At 44.8% G+C, this 20,331-nt stretch overlaps 1 protein-coding gene across 1 annotated transcript in view; it reads right to left on the reverse strand.

The window, feature by feature from the left end:
* Positions 1 to 698: 698 nt before the first annotated feature.
* The window catches only part of TSNAXIP1 (translin associated factor X interacting protein 1), a 403,075-nt gene continuing 383,442 nt past the window's right edge, over positions 699 to 20,331 (reverse strand). Inside the window, exon 17 of the transcript XR_012679541.1 lies at positions 699 to 1,357. The gene's annotated coding sequence lies outside the window, so the exon portion shown is untranslated. The remainder of the gene's footprint in view (positions 1,358 to 20,331) is intronic.

A 20,331-nucleotide genomic window follows, 5' to 3' on the forward strand; every position in this document is an offset into this window, starting at 1 on the left:
GTCCTGTATTCTGCAGAGAATGACAACACAATATTCATTCATTATTTCTAGTCAAATTGTCACACTGATTAAAACGCCTTGTTATAGCTATACACATGTGCTAGTGAATTTTATTAGCTACTGTGACGAAAAATTCTGCCACAGAACAACGAAATTAATCATTCCTTCTACAGCACTCTCTACATCTATTCACCGGGACACTCATTGCTAGAATCGGCTGAAAAGAGCTAGACTATGTAAACTCTATGGGGATCGTGAGCATGACTGCATATACACTACATGATCGTTAGGTGATTGGTCGGAAAATATTAAACAGTACAACCAGCCAAATGAGCTGACAATCGATACTTTGGAATGACTTTCGACCATCGTGTCACTATAAACATTAACCCGACTTCCGACTGAACGGTCGTATATCGGCTGATTTTCTGGATTATTGGTCAAAAATGCTCCAGTGTGTACACAGCCTAAGACACATTGGCCTGAATAGATATATGTGCAATTTAGCCACACAAATACATGGCCATTGTACTCATTCAATGAGATTATAAACAGCCAACACAATTGAAATGCAATGGAAATTTGACTGGTGAGTTACCCAATTACTTCAAATAAAAGTGTATATTTTGCATGTACAGTAAATGGAAAAATGTGATTATTAGAGTAAGAAGGCAGCACCAAATGTTGGATGTGGAAGCAATTTAATTTTCTAATAAAGCAATTATAATGGTCAAAGGGAAAACACAAATGGACACCATCTTTCCAGCAATGCTCTTAGAACAAATACAATTTATTTCTCACTATGCAAAAACAAACTGCAAGCCAAAATACTTAAAGCAAATAAATCACAAAACATTTATTCAAATCTGGAATTTAAGAAGTTATGCACCAAATTCAAGTTTATGCCTGTACAATTAATTAATACCCTTAAAAATGTTGTTATAAATAGGATTTTAGCAAACAGCATGAAGCTAAAATCATAAGCCAAAGATCCACATATTAGCCCCTTTATTCAAGCATTTAAGCATACAGCTTTCTATCAAGAATCTGAACATCAAGCAATGACTTTAAACAGTCTTATATACCTTTCTTGTTACTGGGCAGATTTTAGTAACACACCTTGTTTTATCATTCTCCCCTAAAAATAATTTGAAGGTGCCCACTATATATATGTTTTCTATCTGGTTTTCTAGTATCCGGTAATGGCTTTCTGGCAGGATCTAAGCTAGTTGAGCCGCTGGTTTAGGAAGGGTTAACTTCTTACAGTGAGGGGCGTGCATCCATGTCAGCTTCTTGATAACTTTCACGGCACTTGATGACATCAGTAACACCTGATATAGTCCTTCCCATCGATCTGCTAAAAAGCCATAAAATAAGAAACTTCTTATCATTATCATGTCTCCTACTTTCATGGAATGGAATATGGAAAGGAGCTTTGGTTGTGTGCCTATCACAGATGCTTGCAACTACTTCAAATGAAATCTGATAGAGATATGGTTCCTGGGCACATGTAAGGTTTGTATCTGTGTATGATGTACTGTATATGTATGTGTCAACTTGGTAACATAATTTTTTTTTATTGGCAATCAAAATTAACAAATATTTTTAACACAGTAAAAAATTCTGGGCAGAATATGAACATATAGACTTCTAGGGCCTGATTCATTAAGGAAAGTAAACCAAAACAAATTAGTAACTTTTCACTTGGGCAAAACCTTATTGAATTGGAGGGGGAGACAAATTTAAAATGTGGAGACAGATTTATAGTTGGGGTAGCGCATGTTCTAGATTAACTTTAAATTTCAGTATACAAATAAAGCTATCAAGAGCACAGAGGCCCCTTCATCATGCAAGTTTACAAATGAATGACGGAGGAAAAGACACAACATTTAAGAGCTGTTACATCAAGAAATTACAGGGAGAGAAAAAGATGGGAATGCATACTGATAAGAACATTTCAGTAATTAACTCAAGGGCTCAGTCTAACTTCTGGATTTATGACCCACTACATGGACACACTTCACACCCCACAGCAAAGTGACTACAGATCTCTGATCTCATAGGACTTTCACTCTTCCATCCCTAACCTAAACCTTTGTTTTATTACTTTAGCTTATCTTAATGATGTATTCCCTCTCCTGTACAAATTTCTTGATGTAACACCTCTTAAATGTTGTGCCTTTTTCTCAGTCATTAATTTGTAAACTAGCCTGATGAAGGGGCCTCTGTGCTCTGAAAGCTAGCAAATATAATCTTTGTTTTGGTTAGCTAATAAAGATATCACTCCTAGAATACTTTTGTCCTTTTTGACACAAAAATATTTAACATCACATAGTTTTTGCAATAAGATATACATAGGAATTGCTAATGACAAGGCTTCCATTCATCAAAGATGACTTTGGACAATGAGCATTGCTCTACCATTGAATTTGGTATTTACTCAAAAACAATCAAATACCAAGGCTATACTAACTTAGACATTATATATACTTAAGCTGTACCAATATTAATTTACTGAGTCTTTTTCCAGATTCAACATCACCAACATGGGATGTTAAACACCCTATTGCTTCACACTATTCTACATTCAGCATTGCATTTGGTTAGTACACAATTCTAGTTGTCCATGTCTGTACTAAAGTCACTAGTTCTTATCCTAAAATCAACATTGCAACACTAATCATTGTCCTTGTGTGTCCTGTGTACCTTAAACTGATGTTGGCAATAATATAATTTCTAAGCCTATCTCAAGTGAATACAATGTACTGCTCTAAACATTGGAAGGCAGAGTATCCCAGTGACATTATAAAATCTGTTTCTTTTAAGTGTGTGAACCCCTCACATCCTAATAAATAGTTTTTGTGCTTTAGAACCAGCGATCGAATTGCATAATCAATTATTTATATCTCTAATTGGCCTGTAACCAAAATCAAAGTTTGTAAACAGAGACTGTGGATACAAAGCTTTCAAAGAAACAAGGGGAGAGGAGACAGAGGAGGGCTGGGGGGACAGAATAAAAGGAAGGGGGTTAATTCCTCACAGGTGAGGGCTAAGGGAGAAATTGCTAGTAAGTAAGTATGACAGATCGGATCCAAACAAGACAGTAACCAAATACTGGATTAGGGAGTAATCAGAGGTGGACCATGCAAGGAGGTCCAAGAAACCGAAATATTATGGAAAGAAACAGAGAAGATCGTCAGAATACCTTTTATGAGTTCCATTTGATAAGCATACCATACTCACTTGCAGACCGAGATGATGTTAGGTGATAGGATTTTTCCCATGATGCTGATATTTGTCATATGACAACATTAATAATGTGTCAAAGTTGTTTAAGGGAGTGTTTGGGAATGTCTGGGATAGGTAAAGGGAGCAGGATATACTTGGGGTCATGTGGGATCTCCAAACCAATGAAATTTGTAGCTAGAGATATTACTTTTTTCCAAAATAGCTAGAGTTTAGGGCAACTCAACGATACCTGAAGGAAAAACCGCAATTCCTCCAACAAGCACCAGAAGTATCAGAGTGTCACGGGCACTAGGGGTCTTTGCCCAGGATATCACCAGATGATGTTCTTACCAGAGTAATATAGCTGGTACTATGGTCCTCTGGTAGCAGGGTGACAACGGAACAGGAGAATCAGCAGATGGTGAGAGAATGCTCAAGGAAAGTCTATGACTAGCAGCAACTGGTAATGACTTAGATGTATGTACACGAGAAACCAGATGGACAAGTAAACGTGAGGAGAGTCAGTGGTCTGCGTACAGCAAGTTGTACCACTGCTATAGTGAGGAGGAATGTCCAAGAGTAGAGAGGAGGTAGTGGAAGTCAGTGGTCTGCGTATAGCAAATTGTACCACTGTCTATAGTGAAGGAATGAATTCCAGGTGCAAGTAGGTAACGGGGAAGTCAGTGGTCTGCGTACAGCAAGTTGTACCACTGCTTATGTGAGAGGATACTTGAAACTGGTGCCAATGGGAAACAGGAGTCAGTGGTCTGCGTTCAGCAAGTTGTACCACTGCTATATATGAGGAGGGGCACGACGAGATGAATGGAATACTGAGGATACACGGGGCACACGGAAATTGATCCCACGATGATAACCACAATACAATAATAACTGACAAGCGATGCTGAAGTATACAAAGTCACTATAGAGATCCAGGTAATAGGAAACAAAGTCAATAGTAACAATAGTCTCAGTAGATGGAAGACTCCGGAGATGAACACAACACAGTCCAGACAGATATGCAATACAATAGCAAAGTCAATGGAAAGTATGCATACCGCGGTTCAGGAGAGCAGGCTGTCAAGGAGACGTGCAGGGATACCTGAACGGCTAAACGCCGGCAGGAGGAGAGTCCACTGAAGGATGGAAGCGGTAATCAGGTTGGTGCAGCGCACGGAAGGTAAGCGGGAATTAACGGAGCAATACTCAGGAAGCAGTAGTAACTAAAACTGGAAACATGATGAACACGTGAGAGTAGAGGCGTCTGGTATCCGGCAGTAGTAGCGGAGGGAAGGCACGCTGAACACGGGAGAGTAGAGGCGGTCTGGAATCCGGCAGTAGTAGTGAAGGCAGCGGAGGGGAGACACGCTGAACACAGGAGAGTAGAGACGGTCTGGAATCCGGCAGTATTAGCGAAGGCAGCGGAGGGGAGACACGCTGAACACAGGAGAGTAGAGATGGTCTGGAATCCGGCAGCAGTAGCAGATAGAAATCAGTGGAGAGCTGACACGATGAACACAGGAGAGTTGAGATGGTCTGGAACCCGGCAGTAGTAACGGAGGCAGCGGAGGGAAGGCACGCTGAACACGGGAGAGTAGAGGCGGTCTGGAATCCGTCAGTAGTAGCGAAAGCAGCGGAGGGGAGACACGCTGAACACAGGAGAGTAGAGACGGTCTGGAATCCGGCAGTAGTAGCGAAGGCAGAGGAGGGGAGACACGCTGAACACAGGAGAGTAGAGACGGTCTGGTATCCGGCAGCAGTAGCAGATAGAAATCAGTGGAGAGCTGACAGGATGAACACAGGAGAGTTGAGGCGGACTGGAATCTGGCAGCAGTTGCAGATAGGAATCAGCTGAGTGCAGACACGATGAACACAGGAGAGTTGAAGTGGTCTGGAAACCACAATAGAAGTAGACAGGAATCAGCTGGAGCTGAATGCACGAGGAAACACAGGAACACCTTCAGAGGCTCATGGGGAATGAGACTCCAAGATCAGGCAACTAGGTAATGATCACAGGTGGTTTAAATAGGGAGGGTTGCCTGATCATCCAATCAATTAAAAGCAACAGGTACTGAAGGTTTCATAAGGGCTGCACATGCGCAGACCCTCAGGATGGCGGACGGCCACGGTTCCTGAACACAGGAGAAATGGCACTTACAGTCCGGTGAGTGACAGTACCCCCATTTTTAAAGGTGGACACAGAACACATGGAACCGGGTTTGTCCGGAAACTTGGAATAAAACTTCTTAAGAAGAGCTGGAGCGTTGAGATCTTCTGCTTTAATCCATAAACGCTCTTCAGGACCAAAGCTCTTCCAATGAACAAGGAAACGAAGCACTCCTAGCGAAATTTTTGCATCCAATATGTGAGTAATCTCAAAGTCCTCCTCTTGATGAGCTTGAACTGGCCGAGGTGCTGAAGGAGGGACCGAGAAACGGTTGATGATAAGAGGTTTGAGCAAAGACACATGGAAGGCATTGGAAATACAAAGGTTCTTAGGTAGTAGAAGTTTGAAACAAACTGGATTTATCACTTGAATGATCCTATATGGACCAATAAAACGAGGAGCGAACTTCATAGATGGGGCCTTCAAACGAATATTTTTGGTTGATAACCATACACGATCTCCGATTTTAAGTGGTGGAATAGCCCGTCTCTTTTTATCTGCAAAAGACTTATATCTGGCAGATGTCTTCTTTAAACAGGTTCTGACCTGAGACCAAATATTTTTGAAGGTCTGACAAACAGTCTCTACAGCAGGAACTTGGGTGGGAGGGAGGGCAGGAAATTCCGGAAAAGACGGATGGTGACCGTAAACCACAAAGAATGGCGTTTTAGAAGATGATTCATGATACATGTTGTTATGAGCGAATTCAGCCCATGGAAGCAAATCTACCCAGTTGTCTTGGTTGGCTGACGAGAACATCCTTATAAAAGTCTCAAGATCTTGATTGACCCTTTCGGTTTGTCCGTTTGATTGAGGATGGTAGGAGGATGAGAGTGATAATCGGATACCCAAGGTCTTACAGAGGGCCCGCCAAAATCTGGAAACGAATTGCACTCCTCTATCTGAAACAATCTCGGAAGGACATCCATGAATACGGAAGATTTCTTTGATGAAATAATCAGCCAGAGTAGATGAAGAAGGTAAACCGGTCAAAGGAACGAAATGTGCCATCTTCGAAAATCTATCCACCACTACCCAAATAGTATTGCACTTTTTACTAGGAGGGAGATCAGTAACAAAGTCCATACTAATATGGGTCCACGGCTTGGAAGGAATGGGTAGTGGTTGAAGCAAACCTGCTGGAGTTCTGCGGGGAGTCTTAAACTGGGAACACAATTCACAAGCAGCCACAAAATCTTTGACATCTCTCCTCATAGAAGGCCACCAGTAACTTCGAGAAAGAATTTCAAAAGTCTTGCATTCACCAGAATGTCCAGAAAAACGAGAAGAGTGAAACCACGAAAGGATTTTCTTCCTAAGAGCAGGAGGCACGAGGGTTCTCCCAAATGGTAGCACCTTAGTGGAAGAAGCAGCCAGAGAAACACATTTGGGTCTAATATAGAGTGGTTAGGACCATCTTCAACGTCTGAGGACGTCACAAAAGCTTGAGATAGATCGTCTGCTTTTTTATTTTTCGCAGCTGGTTTGAAGGTTATGATTAGTTCAAAACGAGAAAAGAAAAGAGACCATCTTGCTTGACGAGGATTCAAACATTGAGCAGACTGTAAATATGACAAATTTTTATGATCAGTAAAAATTGTCACAGGATGACGAGCTCCTTCCAACAAATATCTCCATTCCTCTAATGCTACTTTTATAGCCAGCAACTCCTTGTCCCCGATGGTATAATTCTTCTCCGCAGGCAGAAGACCCCGAAAGTAAAAGGCACAAGGATGGAATTTTTGTTGCTCCGATCTTTGGGAGAGAATGGCTCCTAAGCCAACATTAGAGGCATCTACCTCTAGGAAGAAAGGAAGCGTCACATCAGGCTGTCGAAGAACAGGAGCGGAGGAGAAGGACTCTTTGAGAAACTGGAAGGCTTGAAGGGCCTCAGAGGACCATTGTTTAGTATTGGCCCCTTTACGAGTTAGGGCCACAATAGGAGATGCAATCGAGGAAAAATCTTGAATGAAGCGTCTATAGTAATTAGCAAAACCTAAAAAACGCTGAATTGCCCGAAGAGTAGTTGGCTGAGGCCAATGTAATACAGCATTCAGCTTTTCCGGATCCATCTGAAGACCAACTCCGGAGACAATATATCCCAGAAATGGAATCTGGGGCAACTCGAATGAACATTTTTCTAACTTGCAGAATAATGAATTTTTCCGGAGTCTGGAAAGGATCTCTGCCACATGTTGATGATGAGAAGGCAGGTCCTGAGAAAAGATTAATATGTCGTCCAGATAGACGACGACACAAACATATAACAAGTCCCGGAAGATCTCATTAATGAAACCCTGAAAAACAGCGGGGGCGTTACATAACCCGAAGGGCATTACTAAATATTCATAATGCCCGTCTCTGGTGTTGAAAGCTGTCTTCCATTCGTCACCGGACCTGATTCAAATTAAATAATAGGCACCACGAAGATCCAACTTGGTAAAGATCCGGGCTCCCTTGATACGATCAAATAACTCAGTAATTAATGGAATGGGATACCGATTTTTGATAGTTATGGCGTTAAGTCCACGGAAATCTATGCAAGGACGTAATGACCCATCCTTCTTTTTTACGAAGAAAAACCCTGCTCCAGCGGGAGAGGTAGAAGGTCGAATAAATCCTCGCTGGAGATTCTCTTTGATGTACTCAGATGTGGCTTGAGTTTCAGGTAATGAAAGTGGATACACACGACCCCTGGGAGGAGTCTTGCCAGGTTGAAGATCAATCGGACAATCCCACGAACGATGAGGAGGAAGACGTTCAGACTGAATTTTATCAAATACATCGGCAAAAGAAGCATACTGAGGAGGAAGTCCCGGTGAACAAGGTGAAATGGAGGATTGCTGTATTTTGAGAGGAACGACTTGAGAGAGGCAATGATGATGACATTCAGGCCCCCAAGACGTAACTTGAGGAGTGTGCCAGTCAATCTGGGGAGAATGACGTTGAAGCCATGGAAGGCCTAATACAATTGGACTGGTAGTAACAGGAAGAATTAAAAATGAAATTTCTTCCTGGTGTAATACACCAATTTGAAGGGTTACTGGAGTCGTACTGTGGGTGATGAGACCATTAATAATGCGTGATCCATCGATAGCAGTCACAGTAATAGGTATTTTCAAAGTAATCACTGGTAGGGACCATTGATTCATGAGGGATTTAGAAATAAAATTTCCTGCAGCTCCAGAGTCAATAAGTGCTTGGGACATGAAAGATTTGGTAGCAAAGGAAACCGTAACATCAAAAGCGCAAACTTTTAATTTCGTAGAACATGGAGAGGACTCCAGGGACCCTAACTTCACCTCTCCAGAACTGGTTAGGGCCTGGAATTTCCCGATTTTTTAGGGCATGAATTGATCATATGAGTAGAATCAGCACAATAGATACAAAGTCTATTTTTTACTCTTCGGTCCCTCTCCTCTGAAGTTAATTTGGAGCGACCTATCTCCATAGGTATCACCGGAGATGAAACTGGGCGAACTTGAGAACTTGAGCGAAGAGGTGCTTTAAATGAAGTTGTTTTTTTAGACTCTCTTTCACGAAATCTCATGTCTACACGATGGCAAAGAGAAATCAAATCTTCTAGAGAAGTAGGTAATTCTTGAGTAGTCAGTGCATCTTTAATTTTATTAGAAAGCCCCTGCCAGAAGGCGGCAATTAAAGCTTCAGTGTTCCACTGAAGTTCAGAGGCTAATATCCGAAATTGAATGACGTACTGGGCTACAGTACGAGAACCCTGAAGTAGACGGAGGATGCTGGATGCAGCGGAAATAACACGACCAGGTTCATCAAATACACTTCGAAACGTGGAAATAAATTTGGCACTATCTTGTAATAATGGATCATTTCTTTCCCACAGAGGGGAAGCCCATGCGAGAGCTTGTCCGGAAAACAAGGAAATGAGATAGGCCACTCTTGAACGATGAGTAGAGAAATTGTGAGGTTGAAGCTCAAAATGAACTGAGCATTGATTTAGAAAACCCCTGCATGTTTTGGGGTCTCCATCATATTTTGAAGGAGTAGGCAGGTGTAGCGTGGAAGCAGTAGACACCTGGGATGGCACTGGGGAAACGGAGGAAGGCACAGGAGCATCAACAGTAGCTGTGATATTTTGCGCAGACGTTCTTTGGGAGGCTAACGCCTGGCAACATTGCAGCAATTGTTGTTGGCGAACATCCTGTTGTTCAATACGGGTATCCAGATATTGCAGCATCTCTTTAGCTGTAGGTTCCGCTCCTGGGTCTGTCATGGCCTGATCTTACTGTCACGGGCACTAGGAGTCTTTGCCCAGGATATCACCAGATGATGTTCTTACCAGAGTAATATAGCTGGTACTATGGTCCTCTGGTAGCAGGGTGACAACGGAACAGGAGAATCAGCAGATGGTGAGAGAATGCTCAAGGAAAGTCTATGACTAGCAGCAACTGGTAATGACTTAGATGTATGTACACGAGGAACCAGATGGACAAGTAAACGTGAGGAGAGTCAGTGGTCTGCGTACAGCAAGTTGTACCTCTGCTATAGTGAGGAGGAATGTCCAGGAGTAGAGAGGAGTTAGTGGAAGTCAGTGGTCTGCGTATAGCAAGTTGTACCACTGTCTATAGTAAAGGAATGGATTCCAGGTGCAAGTAGGTAACGGGGAAGTCAGTGGTCTGCGTACAGCAAGTTGTACCACTGCTATATATATGTGAGGAGGGGCACGAGGAGATGAATGGAATACTGAGGATACACGGGGCACACGGAACTGGATCTTACGATGATAACCACAATACAATAATAACTGACAAGCGCTGCTGAAGTATACAAAGTCACTATAGAGATCCAGGTAATAGGAAACAAAGTCAATAGTAACAATAGTCTCAGTAGATGGAAGACTCCGGAGATGAACACAACACAGTCCAGACGGATATGCAATACAATAGCAAAGTCAATGGAAAGTATGCATACCGCGGTTCAGGAGAGCAGGCTGTCAAGGAGACGTGCAGGGATACCTGAACGGCTAAACGCCGCCAGGAGGAGAGTCCACTGGAGGGTGGAAGCGGTAATCAGGTTGGTGCAGCGCACGGAAGGTAAGCGGGAATCAACGGAGCAATACTCAGGAAGCGGTGGTAAGTAAAACTGGAAACATGATGAACACGGGAGAGTAGAGGCGTCTGGTATCCGGCAGTAGTAGCGGAGGCAGCGGAGGGAAGGCACGCTGAACACGGGAGAGTAGAGGCGGTCTGGAATCCGGCAGTAGTAGCGAAGGCAGCGGAGGGGAGACACGCTGAACACAGGAGAGTAGAGACGGTCTGGAATCCGGCAGTAGTAGCGAAGGCAGCGGAGGGGAGACACGCTGAACACAGGAGAGTAGAGACGGTCTGAAATCCGGCAGCAATAGCAGATAGGAATCAGTGGAGAGCTGACACGATGAACACAGGAGAGTTGAGATGGTCTGGAACCCGGCAGTAGTAACGGAGGCAGCGGAGGGAATGCACGCTGAACACGGGAGAGTAGAGGCGGTCTGGAATCCGGCAGTGGTAGCGAAGGCAGCGGAGGGGAGACACGCTGAACACAGGAGAGTAGAGACGGTCTGGAATCCGGCAGTAGTAGCGAAGGCAGCGGAGGGGAGACACGCTGAACACAGGAGAGTAGAGACGGTCTGGAATCCAGCAGCAGTAGCAGATAGGAATCAGTGGAGAGCTGACACGATGAACACAGGAGAGTTGAGGCGGACTTGAATCCGGCAGCAGTAGCAGATAGGAATCAGCTGAGTGCAGACACGATGAACACAGGAGAGTTGAAGTGGTCTGGAAACCACAATAGAAGTAGACAGGAATCAGCTGGAGCTGAATACACGAGGAAACACAGGAACACCTTCAGAGGCTCATGGGGAATGAGACTCCAAGATCAGACAACTAGATAATGATCACAGGTGGTTTAAATAGGGAGGGTTGCCTGATCATCCAATCAATTAAAAGCAACAGGTACTGAAGGTTTCATAAGGGCTGCACATGCGCAGACTCTCAGGATGGCGGACGGCCACGGTTCCTGAACACAGGAGAAATGGCACTCACAGTGCGGTGAGTGACACAGGGTAGATGATACGGAGTCTAATTGGGACATAATAGCATTGTCAGAATAACAAGGCATTCTGCTTGATTGAGACACTGAGGGAAGTTTTAGCAACTCCTTCAGGAATATCAGCCAGTTCCAGGTGTAAGGAGTCAGCAAAATAATTTTCCCATTTTGTTAGGTATGAGTCCTTCTCACCATTTGTGATGGGAAGAAGAGCACTATAGAGCATCTAAACAAGACTCTGGAGGAGTGACCAGAAAGAGGTTCTCCATCATAGATAGTGGTCTGCTCAAGAGGTGTCTCTTAGCACAGTGGAAGACACATTGGAGCTGTAGATATTGGTAGAACTACCTTTTTGAGAAGCCAGGTAAATCCCCTAAGTTTGAAAGAGTCCTGTTCTGTAAAGGTTATTAAAAAGCAAAATATGTGCTCTGGACCATAGGGAGGACATGGGTAACGATAGCCATGGTGGTAAGCTGGGATACCCCAAAAGAGAAGAAATGGGGAAGGAAAAGGAGCCAAAGTGGCTATCCTGTTACAACAGGTCCAGATGGCTAGAGAAAGCAAAGGATGGTGTGAACACGAGCAGATACCTGAGTTAGAGGAAACCAGTGTAATGAACATACTGGTAAGCTACCTGTCACTGCTGACTGAATGTCAACCCAGACTCTAATACCTGAAAGGGAATGCTATTGTATGCATTGTGCTAACTAGTCTGCATTGTAGTATTTATGAAAACTGTGGATGCCCAAACCAGCTGCTGAATAAGATTTTGGAGAAGGCGGCCCTAAGTATTCTTGTCAGACCAGATGAATCACATCACCAGCTGTTGCAGAGAAGAAAGAAATGATGGAGAGAACTCTAATGGATAAGGTATGAAAAAGATATGAGCCTTAGAAGCAGGTGACGCAACTTACTAAGGAAATATATAGACCTTTCCAAGAGTCCAGGTCATCCTTGAAGCGATTGAGGAGTGTAAGATAGTTTGGAAGAAATTTTTTGATGACTGTGACTTTATTTCAGTAGTATGTCAAATAATGCTGGCAAAATTCATTTAATAAGAGACAGGGAGGCAGAAGAGGCTTCTTGGAGCGCAAAGTGACTACCATCTCTTCCACTGAGTTCTCAGAACTGAGGGGTGTAGTACCTATTAATGAAACTGACTACCCTGACATGGAGTATGATGACATGAGGATTACGAGTAACTACTACCCCGAACTGAAAAAAAAAAAAGGAGTCACGCGAAAACTCGACTCCTCTTACAGTGGTGATGCACAGACCCGGCTGCCATTCATCTAATGTAAGTATTATTTTAGGGGTTGGGGTTAGGGGGATTAGGGTTACAAGTTAGGGTTAGGAGTTAGGATTACGGTGAGGATAGTGGTAAGTTGTTTTTTTTACAGGTCGGGGTAGTAGTTCTTCGGAAACCTCATGTTGTCGTAGTCCATGTTGGGGTAGTGAGTGTTGTTAAACTGGCTACCACTGGAACTGAGGGTTTGACAGCTTTTTGGGAGATTTTTGGCTGGTTACATGAGTATGGGTAGTCATCCATAGCTTGATTGAGGTCTGGGGGGACAAGGGGTATTCAGGTTACATAGGTTAGAAGGATTGAAACTCAAACTTCAAGTAAGTCCGGGTGATAAAGTGTTTGAACGGTTGAGCATTTAATTTGGAAAATGTTATTTATTTCATATTGGATTTGTCTTTGCTTAGGTTACCTAGCAAGAAGTAAGTCAGATCTATTGTTTGTCTCATAAAAGTGCCGCTGAATCCATTTGTAAGACCAGGCCAGGACCGCTTTAAGAAGACCCCGAAAACATGAGAGCTTTTAAAGTGATCAGTAAGAAATATATAGAAGTGCTCTGACTGTCTTTCTGTCATTTCATCTTGGATGTCTTCTCGCCAACTCAAACTCAATCTTTCAAAAACAGAATTAATAATATTCCCACCCAAAAACAGAAGCTTCCTGCCTGATATTTCTCTTGATAACATGACCATAAATCCCACCCCACCCTGCCTAGGTGTAATCCTTGACTCACAACTATCACTTATTCCCCACATCAACTCCATATCTAAATCATGTTACATACATCTAAAAAACATTTCCAGAATACGCACATATCTCACACAAGACACTGCAAAAACCTTAATTCATGCAGTCATCATTTCCCGTATCGACTATTGCAATTCCCTCCTTACTGGTCTTCCCAAAGTCAGACTTGAACCCCTACAATCTATTATGCACGCAGCGGCTATATTGATTTTCCTTGCTAACCGTTCTTCCTCTGCTGAGCCACTCTGTCAGTTTCTACATTGGTTGCCTGTATTTTAAAGAATCCAATATAAAATTCTTCTATTTTATATTGGATGAAAAGGAAAAATGAAAATGAAAAAGGGGAAGAAGTAAGAGAGAAGGAGATGGAAAAGGTAATATAAATATTCTATGAGGATATCTATAGAGAAAAGGATAAGGATGTGGAGTTAATGGAGGAAATCATAGGTGGTTTGGAAGGTAAAGTGAATGAAGACAATCTTTTTGACCTTCTGAGAGAGATAAAGAAGAAGGAACTAAAAAGGGTGACAGATGGAATGGCAAAATATAAGACGCCATGGAAAGATGGATTACCTATGGAATTTTATAGATTTTTTGGGGAAGTCATAAGTAGTGATGTATTGGAGCTGTGTAAATATATGTGGCAATATGGGAAAGTTGTGCATTCAATGAAGGATGGAGTGGCTGTTATAATTTTTAAAAAGGAAAATAAGAAAGATTTAAAAAACTGGAGACCTATTACTTTGCTAAATGTAGATTATAACATTTTTGCTAAGTTAATTTTTCTTAGGATGAGAGAGATAGTAGAGCAAGTGGTACAAGAGAACGCGTTGTGTGAAGTTCCGAATAGGAATATTGAAGAAAATCTGAGTTTGCTGACAGACATATTGTGATGTAAAAGAGAGGGAACAGAATTTGACGGTCTTTTCAGTGGATTTTGAGAAAGCTTATGATAGGTTGTAATGATACAGAGTTTTACCTTGTAGTATTATTATTATTATTATTATCCTTTATTTGTTAGGCGCCACAAGATTTCCGCGGCGCCGTACACCATACAAACAGTACACTATACAGGGTGAAACAGCACAAAACAATAAACAAAAATACCAGTACTTCAGAAACTCCAGGTAGGTTAAAGCAATAAGCATGGAGCAGAAGAACAGGTAGGGAGACAGGAGGGAAGAGGGCCCTGCTCATTTGAGCTTACATCCTAAGGGAGGGAAAACAGAAAGACACAAGGGGAGCCAGATGGGCAAAGGAGAGAGCGAGTGGAGGTGAAGGGGTTATACGGATGGTTGGTAGGCTTTAAGGAAGAGGTGGGTTTTCAGTGCACGTTTGAAGGAGCACAGAGTAGGAGAGACGCGGATGGAACGAGGGAGGTCATTCCAGTGAAGGGGGGCTGCACGGGAAAAGTCTTGGATTCTGGAGTGGGAAGAGGTGATAAGAGTGGAGGAGAGGCGGCGATCATTGGCTGAGCGCAGGAAGCGAGCAGGAGTGTGAATGGAGAGGAGGTTAGAGATGGCAGTAGAGTGGGAGAGAGCCTTGTAAGTGGTGGTGAGGAGTTTGAAAAGGATTCTGTAGGGGAAGGGGAGCCAGTGTAAGGCGAGACAGAGAGGGGAGGCAGATGAGGGGGGAGAGATGGAAGTGGGGGAGGCCGGTGAGGAGGAGGTTGCAGTAGTCCAGGCGGGAGATGATGAGTGCGTGTATGATGGTCTTGGTGGCATCCTGAGAGAGAAAGGGACGGATGCGGGCAATGTTGCGTAGTTGGAAGCGACAGGCTTGGGCAAGTGAATGAATGTGGGGGGAGAAAGAGAGAGAGGAGTCGAGGGTGACCCCCAGGCAGCGGAGTTGGGTGACAGAGGAGATGGTGGTGTTGTTGACGACAATAGAGAGGTCGTGGTGGGAAAGGAGTCTGGACGGAGGAAAGACAATGAGTTCCGTTTTCGATATATTGATTTTGAGAAAGCGCGCAGACATCCAGGAGGAGATGGCGGTGAGGTCCGCGGAAGAAAGGTCTGGAGAAGAGATGTAGAGTTGAATGTCGTCACCATACAGGTGATACTGAAGACGGAAGGAGGAGATGAGAGCACCAAGGGGGGAAGTGTAGAGCGAAAAAAGTAGAGGGCCAAGAACAGAGCACTGCGGGACACCAACAGGGAGAGGGTAGGGGGGGGAAGAGCCAGATGTGGATACAGAGAAGGAGCGGTTAGCGAGGTAAGAGGTGAACCAGGTATGGACAGATCCGGAGAGGCCAAGAGAGAGAAGAGTTTGCAGCAGGAGGGGGTGGTCCACAGTGTCAAAGGCTGAGGAGAGGTCGAGGAGGATAAGAAGGGAGAAGTGACCCTTGGATTTGGCCGATAGGAGGTCGTTAGTAACCTTGGCCAGGGCAGTTTCGGTGGAGTGGAGAGGACGGTAGCCGGATTGGAGGGGGTCCAGGAGGGAAAAGTCGGAGAGGTGACTGGCGAGGCGGCTGCAGACAATCCACTCAAGTAATTTGGAGGCAAAGGGGAGGAGTGAGATAGGGCGATAATTGGCGAGAGAGGTGGGGTCAAGATTGTTTTTTTTAAGGATAGGAGAGATAAGAGCGTTTTTAAAGGAGTGGACTACACCGGAGAGAGATAAGTTGAAGAGGTGTGCGAGGTAGAAGCAGACAGTGGGAGAAAGAGAGCGAAGGAGGTTGGAGGGGATGGGATCAAGAGGACAGGTAGAGGGAGGAGAGGAGAGGATAAGGGAGCGAACTTCTTCCCCAGTTGTGGGACGAAAGGAGCTCCAGCGTTGGTTGTTGGAGGGAGGTGAGGCAATGAGGGTGGCGGGAGAGGGGGAGGAGGAGGTGTTTAGTCGGATGGCCTCAATTTTGGAGGCGAAAAAGGTGGCAAAGTCAGTAGCAGAGAGGGAGAGCGGAACAGGAGGGGGGGAGAGAGGAGGGAGTTGAAGGTGGCGAAGAGGCAGCGGGGGTTGGAGCACTGAGAAGAAATGAGGGACTTGAAAAAGGATTGTTTAGCGAGAAGAGGGCGGAGCAGAAAGAGAAGAGGATGAATTTATAGTGAAGGAAGTCAGCCAGGGAACGAGATTTCCTCCAGAGGCGTTCAGCAGTGCGAGAGCACCTTTGGAGGAAGCGGGTAAGTTTGGAGTGCCAGGGCTGAGGAATGAGGCGGCGATGGCGGATAGCGGAGGCCGGGGCGACAGCATCCAGGGCAGTGGAGAGGGAGAGGTTGTAGAGAGAGGACGCCTGGTCAGGACAGGCCAGGGAGGGGAGGGTTGATAGGAAAGACTCAAGAGAGGAGGAGAAGGAGGTAGGGTCAATAGCATCAAGGTTGCGCCTTGTTAGGGTGGCTTTAGGCGAGGGGGGAGTAGGGGAGGAGGACAGAGTGGAGGAGAGGAGATGGTGGTCAGAGAGTGGGAATGGAGAGTTAGAGAAGTCAGAGAGATCACAGAGATGAGAGAAAACAAGGTCGAGGGAGTGACCAAGACAGTGAGTGGGTGAGGGAGAAGGTTCACTGGGTGAGACCTAGAGAGGAGGATAGGGAGTGAAGTTTGATGGTGGCGGGGTTGGAACGGTTGTCAATGGGGATATTGAAGTCGCGAAGTATGATGGAGGGCAGGTCAGAGGCGAGGTGATGGGGGAGCCAGGCAGCAAAGTTGTCAAGGAAAAGGGATGAGGGGCCCGGGGGACGGTAGATGACAGATACACGGAGGTGGATAGGGGAGAAGAGACGGATGGAGTGAACTTCGAAGGAGGAGAAGGAGAGGGAAGGTAAGGTAGGAATTACCCGAAAAGTGCAGTTAGGGGACAGGAGGAGGCCCACACCTCCTCCAGGACGCTCATCCGGCCTGGTGGAGTGGGTGAAGGAGAGACCCCCGTAGGAAAGAGCAGCAGGAGAGGCAGTGTCAGAAGAAGTAAGCCAGGTTTCAGTGATGGCAAGGAGATTAAGAGATTTGGAAATGAAGAGGTCATGGATGGAGGATAGTTTGTTGCGGACAGACCTGAAGTTCCAGAGGGCACATGAGAAAGGGAGGGAGGGAGCAGGGGAGATGCGGATGAGATTATCAGGGGTGGTAGGGCAAGGGGGAGGGTGAGAGGCAGGGTAGTGAGAGTTGGGCAGGAGAAGGGGGCTAGGGGAAAGGATAGGTATAGGAAAGGTACGGGGCGGCATTGTACAATGCAAGAACAAAGGCAGAGACGAAGACAATATGAAATGCAAAAATAAAGTGCAGTAAAATTAAAACAAGTGCAGATGAAGTGAAATAGAGCAAATAAAGGTATGGTGCAATAGATTAAAATAAAGTACAATACAATACCGTACAAAATTATAAAATTAAAAGAAGTAAAAAGATTAAGAACTTCTAGTAAATGCAATTGAAAGTAAAGTAAAAGAAGTAAATGAGAGCTTCAGAGAGCTGGTACCAGGTGTGAAGTAGGAGAGTCCAGGTTTGAGAGATCAGAGTCCAGAGACCGGGGAGGTGGAGTGCAGGGCCGATCACAGCAGATAGTCACTGTAGCAGTCCGGACCAGCCATCAGGATCTGGTTATGCAGAGGTCCAGTTGGTGGCAGAGATGGGGCCTGTGTACCAGAGCAATGCCAGAGACCGGGGAGTGTGAGCCAGGCCATTGTTCGTGGATCAAACGGCGGGAGACGAGGAGGGTAGACAGGCAGCTTGCACAGAAAGAAGTAGCAGGCAGCGGGAGTCGAGATGGCGGCGGACCAGGCGGCAGAAGAACCAGGACGTGGCAGGCAGAAGACAGCAGGTAATGGAGGGTCACGGATCCGGAGTAGGTAATGGAGGGTCACAGAACTGGAGTAGGTAACTCTACCGGTGTAGGTAATGGAGCAGGTCACAGAACCGAGGGTATTAGAGCAGGCCACGGAGTGGAGCAGGCCGCAGACTCACAGGAACAGCGAATCGGAGGTAACTAGAACCGGAAGCAGCTGAAGGCCCAAGCCGCGGCCTAGAGTAGGTGGAAATGGCGGCGGCCAGCAGACAAGGCAGCAAGACCCAGGAACGCCCAAGAAGTGCACCTCAAGGTAACCGGGAGTCAGGACCAGGATGAGCGTCCATCTGCACAGTGGATGCCAAGCGGTAAGTGGAGGATGGGAGGTAGAGGCCGGGTAGATCGAAGGCAGAGGCCGCAGTCTGTGGTGGTAGGCGGTAGCCGGGAGTCGGGTCAGGCAGGATGCGAGGGTACGAGGAGGACATCACCGTGGATGGGCTGTGAGAGTCAGTCGAGGGCAGCGGCAGCGTGAGGAGGCATCTCGGGGTGAGACAGGGCACCAGTCAGGACTCCAGTAGAGAGCTCTGCAGACACGTCTGCACACCTCGAGGTCCAGTAACATCATCAACACATCCAAGTTTCAAAATCACCCAAGCAAATATCCGAAATAAAATAAATAGGTTTATTTAACTAAATGGTAGCACCAAACAGCAATAAACATATTTAAATAATAACTTGCAACAAATAACACTACAGTCTGGCACAGACAACATACATGGTATAAAACACCTCACCAGTATCCTTATCAATTTCATGGATTGCTGTCTATCCATCCAAGCTTCTCCCCCTCTTTCCTTTGAGGCTACCAGTAAGGCAGTGGTCCTGAGTCGCTGTCACTCCGCTTTTGGCAGAGACACAGCTCCCCAAGACCTGGAGAGGTAGATCAGGGCCAAGTCAATACTCCAGGGACCGATTGTCCATTTTCTGTCAGGGGCAGAGATCTAGATCTCAAAGCCAGCCTGACTTCAGCTATCACTCGGTAGTAAATGCCCATTTGCTGTTCTCTGGAGCTCCTTTTTAAAGCCATAAATGACCTTCTGAGCAATTTCAGGACCTGCCTAATTGGTTCTTTTCTGTGTTTTCCTTTTCACAGGTAAACATACAGACAAAGGAATAGCAGATGAGCCACTCTTTATATATTTAAGGATAGGTATTGTTCTGTGGCTATACAGAAGATTTTGTTTAAACAGGAGACATCGCAATTCAGACACATTACATTTTAAATACACAATGCAGTCCTATGTAATTAAACATAGAGCTCTATCTGTGAACCTTTTTCCTATCTTAATACATGAGACCTCCTGTTGTGATGTACATTTATACAGGACTGGTGGACAATAATCATTTTGCAAAGGCTGAAACAATGGACTAGTCTGCAAGATAAGAAAAACATGCTGGCAGACATTTTAACTATTTTCAAATAGAATATATAGAAGTCTAGATATGACTGACAAATATGGGGAACCAGAGGGCTAGAAAAAGTATATGTTTTTATAGTCCACAGTTTGTGCGAAACAAGGTGCAGACTGGTTGAGGTGATAATAATACCCCATTTCACCACATAGGTTATCCTATGATTTTCTGTTTCAGGTATTGCTAAAGATGGGTTTCCCAAGAGATACTGTGAAAGTGATAAGTAGTCTTTATTAAAATAGTGGTAGTTGTTTTTTAGTGAATGGATCATTGACTGGTAAGGTTAGTGTTAAATCAGGGGTACATCAAGGGTGCCCGTTTTTACCAATAGTTTTTATTTGTGCTTTGGAACCTTTATTAAACATGATAAGGAAAGAGAAAGTGATGAAAGGAGTGCTGATTCCAGGGAGTGGAGGGAGAAGAGTCAGAGAGAACTCTGAGAACAGCAAAGTTTTTGTTGTCTCTATTTTGTGGAGCTTCAGGCTTTAAAGTTAATTGGCAGAAGAGTGAGATTAAATGTTTTGGAAAGGAAAATGGTGTTAAGGATAGTGAGATAAAAAAAACCCGTTGAGGGGGCGTGGCCTGGCAGCCATTGATTTCTGACGTGCGGGGATTGAGCTCCAGCCTTTACTCCCATAAACT

Source organism: Mixophyes fleayi, chromosome 10 (assembly GCF_038048845.1).
Source record: "Mixophyes fleayi isolate aMixFle1 chromosome 10, aMixFle1.hap1, whole genome shotgun sequence".
In the NCBI taxonomy this organism is placed as follows: domain Eukaryota; kingdom Metazoa; phylum Chordata; class Amphibia; order Anura; family Limnodynastidae; genus Mixophyes; species Mixophyes fleayi.